We start from the raw sequence: 8,965 nt of genomic DNA on the forward strand, positions 1-8,965 counted from the left end.
CAGGTCCCTTCCGACCCTAGAAACTATGAAACTATAATTAGGACATACAAGGGCCTGACTGGCGGGCCGAGGGACTGGTAGGGGTGCGAAACCAGGCTGTGGGTCTCAGCCCAGCCCCAGAGGGATGTGCCCACGTTGCAAGAGGCATTAGCACGCTGCCAGCTGAGATGCCAGGGCTGCTGGAGGCCTCTTTGCTGTCCCAGCACAGAGACCGTGCAGGGCAGCAGGAGGGTGGCCCCCGCACTGCTGCTGTCAGCCCCGGACCTGGGGGAGCGCGAATCTTGCACGCCAAGCCATGGTGCGCCCACCCAGCCGGCCCCAAGGCAGCCAAGCCCCATCTGTGTCTTGCCAGCTATTAGCAGGGACAGGTTTTCCTTTGTGGCGAGGCAGGGGGGAGGCAGTCGGCGACCCGTCTTTTATCCCCCCCGAACGCCAGAGACGAAAGGAACGGTCGGGGGCTGCGCTGCGGCACCGAGCGCTCGGGCTCCCTTAATTAGAGGAAGGGCTTCATTAGTGGCTGTTTGTACAGATGAGCTTCGGGGATGATTATCCCTCCCTCCCTCCGAGCTACTGACTCACTTCCCCTGCTTCCTCTCCTTGCATCTCACCTTGAGACCTTCCTTCTCTGGCAGATGCTTTCCTTCTGCCTCCGCCTTGCTCCGCTGCAGAGGAGCCGAGGCATCAGGGACCCACGGGACCTGCCAGCCCCTTCAGTCCAGCCTCATCCGAGGCAGGACAGGCCCCCAGCCCCAACCTGGCAGCTTCTGCTCCGTGCAGATGTGTTACGTTGTCTGTCTAGGGAGGGGTGCGTCAGGGGCCCGGAGTCAGATCGAAAGAGCAAGTGGAGAATTGCTTCCCAGTGCGGTCAAAGCAGCTGGGGACTGTGATGGGGATTCGGGAGACCCTCTTGGCCCCTGTCCCGGATCAGGTCATGTCCCCTCTTTGGCCTGCTCTGTTCCTGCTCATTCTGGGTCTATCTTGTCTATTCAGCTGAAGGGTGTGGGCAAGGTACAGTGCCCAGCACTGGGGGTGTCCTGAGCACCAGTGGGGACTACTGTGGTGATAAACGATGCCATGCCCAGGACCATGACTTTGTCAGAGCCGAAAGGTGGAGCAGCCACGTTAGCTAGCGGCAGCAAAACCCCCTGAGGCTTGTCTGTCCCAGACACTTTTTGCTGGGCAGCTCTGCTGGGCGGGTGCTGGATATTCCCACTCCCATCCCCTACCAGAGGTGCTGCCATCTCTTTGCCCCCACCCCTAACATTGCAATATCCAGGCGGCAAATGGACAGCCCCGAAAACTGATCAAGGCCACGGCTGGGCTTTTGGGCTGTACCCACGGAGGTTACCTTGACCCAATGCCTTGAGATAGCCCCGCAAGCCCCTGCCTTGACCCCGCTGCTGGAGGGGATGGGCCACACGTCCCATTTGCAATGCCATACGGCAGGCTCCCTGCTACGCAGAAGACATTGCGGAGGGCTGCAGGATCAGGCCCACCATCGCCCCAATTGGCACCCCCAGGTGATGAGTTTTTCCATCCACCGACCAACCAAGGCAGGGGGCAATCCAGTGCCCAGGCTTTGCCGTGCCTTGCAAGGACGCAGGAATGCCGGAGCCCGGGGGCACGATTTTCCGGGGGGAATTGGATTTCTCCGCTCTGCCTGCAAATGCCTCCCGGGGAATCCAGCAGGGCTGCAGAGAGAGGCGCTTGGTAACCAAGGAGCGACACAGGTTCGTGGGCCCAGCAGCCTGAGAGCCTCCTTCAGCATAATGACTGATTTAAGGCACAAAGGGACAGTGTGTGTGTGTGCGTGTGGGTGAGGGGGAGCTCTGGATTTCAGGCAGGCCGCCCGTACCGAGCTGCGGCGAAAGGGGATAAACACCAAGGAGACCAGGGGCAGAGCAGGGATTAGAATTAAAGGGCCCGTTTCCCTCTCATTTACACCAGTACGAGCCATGAGCAATGGCAGTGAAACCCAGGGGGTCTCCCCAATGATGGGGAGCGGAGAATCAGGCTGGGAGCCATTATTCACGGCACACTGCGGCAGGTATAAATCTGGAAAATTCAGGGGTCTGAGCTGGACCGGGGCACAGTCCCGAACTTACTGAAGGCAGCGTCATCCCATTGGATTCTGGATTTGGGGCCCACGGGGGATGAAGGGATGTGACTGCAGCACTCAGGCCTGCCCGAGTCTTCCCCAGCAGCAGCAATGAGGCAGTGGGACCATCTTTAGAGAGGTGCTCAGCAAGGTTTTACCTCCATCCCCTATTTGGGGCCCATGCCTCAGTTGATATGCCTGGAAAATGGGATTGCCAGTGATACCACCTGCTTCTGGGGTGCCTTGCGGGTCTGAATATTTGTGACTGGAAACCACAGGTGGGAACTAAAGGACCAGTGCAGTCTTTACCCTGAGCTGGATGGAGATTTTCTGGATTAGGGCAGTGGTTTTCAACCCGTGGTCCGCAAACTGTCAATCAAAGGTATGTGAATACCCACACTTCCCGTTCAAAGGGGTCCACGCCTCCATTCAAAATGGTTCAGGGGTCCGCAAACAAAGAGAAGTTGAAAACCACTGGATTACGGCACGACCGCCTGGCTTTGGCAATAACAGCAGGACTGGAGGAAGAAGAGAGGCAACGCTGCGTACAGGCATGAGCCACAGTGTGACCGGGGGTGGGGGGGGTCGAACAGCAGGTGCCTTCTGAGATGAGAGCTATCCTACACACACAGGTGCAAAACCCTGCAGCCAAGGTGTGCAGGGTCACAAGCCTGGGCACACGGCGTCCGCGGGGGGCACCGGCATAGACTGCGCTCAGGCCCGCTGCCCAGTCTGGGGTGCATCTCAGGACAGTGCCAGGAAGGGCAGCAGGATTGATTCACAGGCCGGAGGGAGAACTGAGAAGCCACGAAAGGAACTATAAATACCAAGCCTAAAACAGAGAAATCTCTGCAGGGAAGGTCATGGGCGTCTATAAATAAATACCGACAAGGTAACAGTATTGATACCAAGGGGAGGGAAGAAGTCGCCATTGCAGAGGATGAAGAGCAAAGGCCTGCAAGTAAAGAGAAGAAAATTTTGCTAAGATTAGTGGAAACCTGCCAGGGAGAGGGAGCACTCCCTCGTCATTAGTACGGACGACCGCGTGTCAGGACTCCTGGGTTTCATTCCCGGCTCTGCCACCGACTTGATGTGTGTGACCTTGGCCACGTCAGCTCACTTTCTTTTGCCTGAAAGTTTCCATCTTTGCTGTGGGCTCCTTGCAGAAGCACAGCAGCCCTCTGGGAATGTCACAGCCCGGAAACATGAGTATCTGGTGGGAACTGGATTTGTTTGATCTGGCAGCGAATGCCTCATTGGGAAACCAGTGGTGTTTGAGAGAGAGATGCTGGTGGGGAAGGGAGTAAACAAGAAGCGATGCAGGTTTCTGGGCCCAGCGGTTATAGTCTTGAGGATGATCCTGGAAAAAATATCCTCTGTGTTTTTCAAGTAGAGAATTCCCTCCAGAGGGCTGACAATTAGTATGGTCAGTATTGGTTTATTATATGCAAAGACAGCTAAGGGTGTATAGAGAGGGGCTCCAGAGCCAGGAAGCGTCTATGATAAAGGTGGACCAGATAACCTTAACTCTGCCCATTTGTCCGTAACCTTAATGGCCCCTGTGCATGGGACAGTACAGTACAGCTGGCAATGATGGTAATGACATAACAGTTGATGACAATAAAAAAACCAAGCCTTCCTTTCCCCTGTTTTTTGATGCTTCTGTGATGCAAAGCTCCCAGAAAGGCAGCGGGAGGGTTGGGTGAGGATGCCTTCAGGGAGCATAAAGCCATTGTAGCCATCTCTGTATCCCCATTCCCAGCCTCCAGCAATGCCATGTAGGCAGGAGGGTGTGAGTGGGGCAGGAGGAGGGCTTTGTACTGCATCTGTGTAGTTGTGTTGGTGAGATTTTTCCCACTGGGGGCTGAGTAGTGGAGTGGCCATGGACACCTGAACATGTCTGACTATGGAAGTGAAGCATTCCTGGCCCTGGCCAGTACCTGGTGGACAGGCCCCCTTGGGATCCCAGCTGCTGGACAGAGGAGTCGGGGCTGAACACTTGATGGATGCCAAATAAGCTGCAAAATCTAATCCCTGTACAAAACATGCCTTTTGTTCCTTGCTGCCAGCCCTTCTGACTCTGTGGACATGTCTACATGTGCATTTACGCCAGCTTAAATTTACTGCACAGTAAATTACTGAACAGTAAGCGGGAATAGGCCAGCATCTACACTTACAGGCATTAAAGCGCATTAACACTGTGTGTGGTCTGACTTGGGGCTAAAGTTAGTCCCAAGTCAATCCATACACACAGTGGCCCCATGGCACACAGTGGCCCCGTGGCACACAGTGTTACTGCTCAGTAAGGTGTCTACACGTGCCTTGCTGCTCAGTAACTAATCGGGCATAAATTTGATCCCTGCATGATGCAGGGATCAAATTTACACTCAAGTTGGCATAAGTCTCCATATTTACTACTCGGTATGGGTGTGCACATGTAGACGCACGCCCATACTGTGCAGTAATTTTGGTTTCTATGTAATAAATGCGCACATGTAGATGCGCCCTGTAAGATCTGAGAGTCCAGCTGGGTACTGCCTTCTTCCAACTTTGTCACCTCCATGCTGTGACGCGACAGCCATGCGATGCACACCCTGGAGTACCCTGGCAAGGTGTGCTGGATGTTATTGCCCCTATTCACCCTATGCCAGGACAGACCCTGTCTTGCCCAAATTCTCAGCTGCTTTGAGCAACTGTAGCAGTGCCTAAGCACTGGGCTGGCTTTCTGCTCACGGGGGAATTTCCCCCTGAAGGAATGTCCTGGGGGATGGATGGTGTGTTAGTGTCTCTGGGGTCACTTACAAATATTTAAGGGGCATGGGGTTCTCAAGTGCTTAGTCTTGATCTAAGGCTATTGGTGTCAGAGGCAGACTCCTACTGCCCCGCCAGGAGGGCAAGCAACACTGACGCTGCCATCGCCTCCGGTCTGCAGCAGTTCCTGGACCCAGAGCATCTCATCCAGCCCCCATTGCACATTCCTCCAGGATACTCTGAGGGGAGAAGAGAGTCCCTCTCCTGGTTTGGCTCCGATACCTGCCTCTGCAAACATCGCCCAGGAAAATCCAGCACTGCAGTGATCGCAGCAAGTGTCTTGTGGCAACCAGGGTATGACCTTGGCATCACACAATATTTTGATAAGACTGTGGTCACCTTCACAGCTGTCACTGAGTAGCACATCACAGACAGGGACAGCTGGGATGGGGCTCAGATCCTCTTGCTCTCTGAGCACCAACCCCTGCCACTTGAGGTGGAGGAGAATCACCATTAATGGAGCAGGGCCTTGGACGTACAGCTGAGCAATACGGATCCCATCCAGTGGCAGGTGCACATGTCTCCACTGCATTTGACCACGGGGCTAAGTGCAGGGTAACAGCCACGGGATGACCTCAAGGTGCCTTGCAAACACTCATTAACTTAGTGACACAAGCCACCCCTTCCTCCACCCCCCCACCCCTTGCCAAAGGGAGGTGGTGTTATCAGTTCTTGCCAGATGGCAAGACAAGGTCAAATGACTTGCCCAGAACCCCACAGGCAATCTGTGGTAGGTAGAAAAGCACAGAGTCCCCTTCCTCATGCCATGTGCTCAAGCTACTCAGCCCTGCTTTGGCATATGAGCTGGGATGTTAATAATTTGCAGCAGTGTCAACTGGCAGCATTCAGGTCCTGTGCTTGGAGCGGCTCTGCCCCTGCCCTGCTACCAGCGTCTAGGTCTCAGTGGTTAGCAGGCCCAAGCACACACTTTCCAGATTGCAGCACTTGCAGGGCACACGAGGGTAAGCAGCTGTTTGCCTCCATAGCCACTCCATTCTGCCTGCTTAGGAGGGACATTGCTCATGCCAGGCTCAGGCTTGCATCTGCACGCAGACCTAGCATTTCCTCTCTGTAAATTATTGACAGCCGGGAAGGCTGCAGCTGGCCTCTGAGCTTGTGGAAAATTGGAAAAAGCCCCATGGCCTGAGATCCCACGTTAGCAAAGCCTTCCTACCTGCTCTTAGAGTCACAGAATCGTAGAATCATAGAAAAATAGGGCTGGCAAGGACCTCCAGAGATTATCTAGTCCAACCCCTTGCTCGAGGCAGGATCAGCCCTAGCCAGACCATTGCAGATAAATCCTTGTCTAACCAATTCCTAAAATGACACAGTCAACCCTGCTGCACAACTACAAGGCATAGTGCCAAAAGACACCAAGAGGGCTTGAATCTGCCATGGGTAAAGCAGGGGGACCAGGGATATTAGTGTCCCATGGCTGGAAGGCTGTTAAAATGCACTGGAGAAATCCAAGGGTCTTGGATCTTGGGGCAATACAGTGCCCCCTCGCTCTGCTTTGAGCCTCTGATGCAGAGGCCAAGCCTTGGCCCCGATGTACCTGGCAGTGGCAAGAGACGCATTGCCTTTTGCTGCCAGGTGCAGAAGGAGGAGGCAAGGATTGGAGCAGGCGCTGCATCTTATGCTCAGCTGCTCCTCAAACAACCTGCTGTGGATAGAAGCACTCTTTGTCCCTTGCTGATGGCTGTCCCATGTTGCAATAACCCTTTCTCCCTATGGCAGCTGCAAAGACCACCAGATGTAGGGTACCTGGCCACGTCTCCTCTCCCCTCCTGTCCTTCCATGCATTTCCTTTTGCCCGTCCCCACCAGCGCAGCACGGCTCAGCACAGCCCCTGCCTAAATCTCCGCTCTTGATTTGTTCTCGTTGCATCTCGTCCCTTTGTGCTGCCAGCAATGCTCACTGCTGCTTCATTTCCCTCTCTCCTGCTGCTTTCTCTCTGTGCACTGAATGATCCTCCCATGTCCATGCCCAGGCTCCCAGCTGTCTCCTATAAACCCACATCTTCCAGCAGCACTCACCAAAGTCAACATAATGCCATCGCCACAAATGGGTACAAAAATAGCAAGCCAAGTCATCACCAGCCCCAACACATGTTCCTTTGATCTCTGCCTATCCTCTGTCCCTCTGATTGTATGCTCTCGAGGGCAGGGACTCTGTCTATATGTGTTAATATTTCATTGGAAGGCCCTGACATTGCAAGGACGCACATAAAACACTGCTATCCGTATTAAAAGAAACTGTAATAATCTCAGAATCATCTCAGAAGCTGAACAAAGCTCTCACCAGCAAGGCAGAAATGAATGCAAACATTCAAATATTGGTTAAAGTACTGGAGATGAAATACCGACAGCCACATGAATAAAAATGTGGCACTCGCATCTAGAAATGACCCAGGAGGGAGTTAGGATGAATATCAAAACTGCCAAACATCTCCCTGCAGGCGCTGAGTTTGATTGGCAAACATGGAGAAGCTTGAACTGTCTCTGAATGGGGATCGGCAAGACTCAAGTTCACAGGTGACGGCAGGGATACTCTAATGGCACAAACAGCATGTGCAAACGTGGAGGAAACCTTCAGACTATTGCATACCTGCTGGCCTGCCATGTTTGGGGCAATGATTCACCTGGCTAAAGATATATACTGAGAAATAGTAGGTGCCAGTTTCTGGACCTAGATGTGAGCATGGTGATGACACAAGAAGAGGAAGACTGGAGAAAAGGTGTTTCTGCCCTTTGCCCTATGATTTCCTCTAATCTCCTATTGCAGGTAGTGTAAGTTCACGCTGCACCAAGCTCCCCAGGCTGCCGGTGGCTATAGAAGGAGAAAGCATCCTTATAGAAGGGTGTTAAAAATAATTTATTTGAAAATAAGTGGCCAGGGCTGTTGGAGGGGTATCAGAAAGTCTGTCCTGCGGTGTATGCATCAATGTAACACTCAGCTTGCAGGGGTATATTACTAGAGTGACTGTGCACACGCACGTCTGGTGTGAAGGAGATGCTGGTAAAATCCAATGGTCCAGAACAAGGTGCTCAACTTCTCAGTGCCACGGGCCAGATGAGCAGAGCTGGGCTGGTCCATGAGCCGGATCAGGCCCCGTGTGCCTGGATTGGGCCTTGCACTGACTCTCAAGCCTGAGCTGCCGGCTGGATCATAGAAATCCTCAAGAAGCGGGGCCCCAGAGGTCACATATAGTCCAACCCCTGCCTGACGCAGGATCAGCCCCATCATCGAAAATGAGGGTTGGAAGAGACCCTCCAGCTGGCCCCTGGGTCAGATCAGGGCCATCTTTGTGCCCGGCTCTAGCAAGCGACCCGGCGCGTGGGCTCCCCACGGGTGTAGAAATTCGGCAGCAGGGAGTGGCAATAGCTGCCACCGCCTCCTCTTGCCGCCAGAGGGCGGGAGCCGTGGGAGCCCCGTGGGCACGGCTCTGCGGCCCAGGGGCGTTGAGGGGCCTGGTCCGGAAGACCGGGGGCCGCCAAAGCCGGGTCTCTGGGCTGTCCGAGGCTGAGGGACGACAGCTTCTGGGGCAGACGGGCCTCGCGGACGCTCCTGCAACCAGGGCACCTGCATTCTCCCCGGGGACAGGGACACACGCACACACACACTCATTGACCTGCCACACATGCACACACACAGGCATCTTCCTCTGCTACACACACACACGTGCGCACACACACACACTGGATCTTCCTCCCATCCCCAGCCACACACACACTCATAAGCCCTACACACACACCCTACATGGACACACATGCACCCACTCATAAACCCTGCACACACACCCCCTCCCCATGGATCTTCCTCCTCTCCCCCGTCACACACACAGACCCTACACACACACACACACCATGGATCTTCCTCCCATCCCCAGCCACACACACACAAACCCTATGCGCGCACACACACACACTTATAAACCCTGCACACACAATCATAAACCCTATGCATACACACCCCCTCCCCCATGGATCTTCCTCCGCTTCCGTCCCCTCCCCTCCCCGTCACACACACACACACACACACACACACACACACACA

Source organism: Gavialis gangeticus, unplaced genomic scaffold (genome assembly GCF_001723915.1).
Source record: "Gavialis gangeticus isolate Ggan-Ray unplaced genomic scaffold, GavGan_comp1, whole genome shotgun sequence".
Taxonomy (NCBI): domain Eukaryota; kingdom Metazoa; phylum Chordata; order Crocodylia; family Gavialidae; genus Gavialis; species Gavialis gangeticus.